At 36.7% G+C, this 3,511-nt stretch overlaps 1 long non-coding RNA gene across 1 annotated transcript; it reads right to left on the reverse strand.

Moving 5' to 3' along the window:
- Positions 1–1,172: 1,172 nt before the first annotated feature.
- On the reverse strand, positions 1,173–2,853 carry LOC125378556. Its single transcript, XR_007220287.1, has 4 exons — positions 2,838–2,853; positions 2,129–2,217; positions 1,777–1,885; positions 1,173–1,241 (listed from the first exon to the last, which is right to left on the reverse strand). It is a non-coding gene; the product is annotated as an uncharacterized LOC125378556 (long non-coding RNA).
- Between the last annotated feature and the right edge of the window lie 658 nt (positions 2,854–3,511).

Raw genomic sequence — 3,511 nt, forward strand, 5'->3', positions numbered from 1 at the left:
CATCTAAAGCAACTTGCAATCGTTGATTAAACATTTCGGGTTTTCTCTCATTCCATTTTGATTGCACCAGAAGGGGAAGAAAACAAAACTTGCTCTGGCTCAAATGAGTTGAAGTTGCTTTGATATTTTGAAGGAACGAATTGAACTGCTCACAGATTTCGGTGTTGACACCCACATTTTCAAATACTGAAGACTTGAAAGAGTCGCCACATACATGCGATCAACCATGGAAATAATCATGGAAGAATCGAGTGTCTTTACAGAATGAAGGTTCTCTATTCAAGCAGTATTCAGAAAGTGAACAAGCAAAGTCATAAAATACATGTGTTGGTGGTTCAGGCAGGTACCTGAACATGGAAGCAAATTGGTCTTTTCTGCCTTCGCTTTCAGGAATTATGTGGAACCCAAGACCATGACCATGAATGGGACAAAACCAGAAAAACAAACTACTGTGTCCACTTGTGCTAACTCTAGGGAAGTCCTTGTTACATCTTTCATCTGCTGCTGGTAGGTAAACATAAATTTTAGTTTTGCTGATCTTGTTTATGTTGTAGATAGGGAGTTTTCTAACCTGTTCTCCACTTTCAGTAAAATGATATGCCACACCACTTTCTGGATTGTAATATTTAGGGATGCTATGTGCATCCTGGTTAGCAGGTCAATATGTAAGCACGTTCTTTGCATAGTCTGCAAGGTACACTATGAAATAATGTATTTCAGCTGCATGTGTGATGTGTAAGAACTCTGCAAAAGATGATGTATTTCGGGCCGAATAAGTTTGACATCTCTAAAACTGACTGGTTCCATCACATGCAAGTACTTCGGGAGATGTACAGAATGGATCTCCAATCTTCCTGAAGTCAGTCTTCATATTAGCTGCCCAGGAGAAAAAACAGTTGTTAAATGTACTCTGAGACATATAACTGGATTCATAGTGTCTTGACGTGTACATACGATCAATTTCTTTGCAGTAAAAGCGTGAATGTGACACTGTCACTTGAAACGCTTGTGATTCTATACAAAAAGTCATGACAAAGTTTAACAACAATGGCGGTTTCTTTGCTCCAAAAATAAATGCTGTCCTCTTTCCCTGTATAACACAGCAAACATTTGCCATTACTGCACTTTCTGCAGCACACAGTTGCCTTAATAGGGGCTAGTGTGGTGTAAAGTGTTGTTTTTGTCCTGTGCTGCTGTAGTAGGTTAATGCCATCTGGTGTTTGTACATCATGGAAGGTGCCCTGAAAAAAAATTAAAGCTTGGTGCATGATTGATAACGCAACAAGGACCAGGGGTAACATCTGAATTGGACCTGTAAATTCATGGATTGTCCTGAGTACATTTTGCGCATTATCTGACCCCCACAGTATACATTCTTCCAGTCATCCTTAATCTTGTAAATGGATCTAAAATATATATATATATATGCCAACATCATTTGTTTGGACAACATCAGACATGAACTGAAAGCAAAGGCTCACAGAGTGACTTGGTTCTGTTTGATAAGGATACAAAAGGTCAAAATGACCTGCAACTGTCAGATAGTTTTTTAAGCTGTTTCTTAACCATGTGCCCCTGGTTGGCAAATTAGGATTTATTTAATCGTTTGGTTAAAAATTAGCATTTTTCTAAAGTACATACATTATGATGCATTATAACATTATACATATATGACATTCAAGTCAATTTGAGCAGGTGTGGATAAATCCCTCCAGTCTCTATGGCTATCAGCGATAAAGCTAACTGGACATACTGTGCTTGGAAATTCATACGTACCCCACATGAACAGTTTTCTGGTAGTGCAGGACAAAGCAAGATATTACTGACAAAACCAGATTCATGTGTTTGGTGCTAAAAGCACCATTTTTCATGCAAGTGGATATTTCTGAAATACAACAAGATATGTCCTAATTAATGCCTTCAAATACAATATGATACACAACATTTTAACAAAGAGCAGCGGAGGAAACAATGTGCACTTGACATGTTTTAATGTTAGGAAACATGAGTAATATTGACTTCAACAGCTTACATTAGAATTTAGATAGTTCCATTGCAGTGTTTAGTATGAAATCTATACACAAATAGTTCAAACAGCAGAGCGATTAAAGATAAAAATACTACTTACTCCCTGTATTTTGGGCAACTCTGAGGAGTTGGAATATGTTTACTTAGTGATCCAAAGTCCCAGAAGCCAGTGTCGACATTGAAGTTTGACTGGTGATGAAAGTGCGAACATTAGCAACAACAAAAAGTGTAGAAATATAAACCTGATCTCAAGTTTTATGAACATGTTAAAAGGAAACAATTCCAAGGATAAAATCAGCAATTGTGACTGACACATTATGTTTATTAATACTAAGAAGAATGGATGCATCAGATGTGAATTTAACAACAATCCACAAAAATCTATCAATCAGGAAATAATGAACCAATTACGATAGTAATTTTACAATACCGGTATATCAATCTATCAAAATATTGCAATTATTTGCCTTATATCGACAGGAATCTAAAAACACCTTGGTTATGTTAATAGTATGCATAAACATTAATAGTTTCAATTAGTTATAGCATTAAAGTTGGTTTACTGCTATGACAATAATATTGCAATAGTCATGACAGTGTGGGCTACTATTACAAAACAACTACAATAGTGAAAATAACACCCAGTAGCCACCCCTAATATATGATATAGGCATTACATGTTAAAGTAGCTTTGGTTCAGATTTTGCTGATAACAAAGCCAGAACAAGCGGAATACTCATGACCCAATACCTACATGTACTTTTCATTATAAGATACAAAAGAAAGGTTTGTTGCATGGTTTGACATACCTTTTCAGTGAATGTAAATGGAGAAGGGATCATCAGTTCCTCAGTGCTCTAAGTTGATGTTGAAGGAATACAGAGTTGTTGGTTTTCTTTCATTGACAATAAATGTGGACAGAGCCTTTGGGATCCTTCTAAGTTCTTTACAGCTTTAGATTTCCAACAGAACAAAGTCCTGATTAACATGAAATAGTCCAGTTATCATTGTTGACATGTACAAATTCAACACTTTCATTTCTTCCTTTTACTGAATATTTGGTTACACGAGGAGATTCTGCAACCAGCACTACTTCCTGATTTTGCACTAACATTGAATCCCTTAACTTTTTATCTTTGTCAGATTCAGGTTGAAATTCTGAATTGAAGAGATTGTGATAATCTTGCAGTACATACGTTTTCACAAACCGGACATGCATGCATGTAACACCTGATGTGTCTAGATAGGTTTCTTCTGTGTCGTCATTTTCAATGTCACTTTCGTGTACATGACCAAGCAGCATCTTGTAAACAGAACAAGAACACTGGACATGTGTTGTATCCTCCTCCTCATGAAGCATTGTCACTTTGCAGTATGACTGGGGCTTGAACTTTCCACCTTCAGGACCATAGTCACTCATAATCAACGCATCCTTTGTAAAGGAATGAGACTGACAGAGAATAGTGCAACCTTCAATGAGACG

This window comes from Haliotis rufescens, unplaced genomic scaffold (genome assembly GCF_023055435.1).
Source record: "Haliotis rufescens isolate VD_foot unplaced genomic scaffold, xgHalRufe1.0.p SCAF_125, whole genome shotgun sequence".
NCBI lineage: Eukaryota > Metazoa > Mollusca > Gastropoda > Lepetellida > Haliotidae > Haliotis > Haliotis rufescens.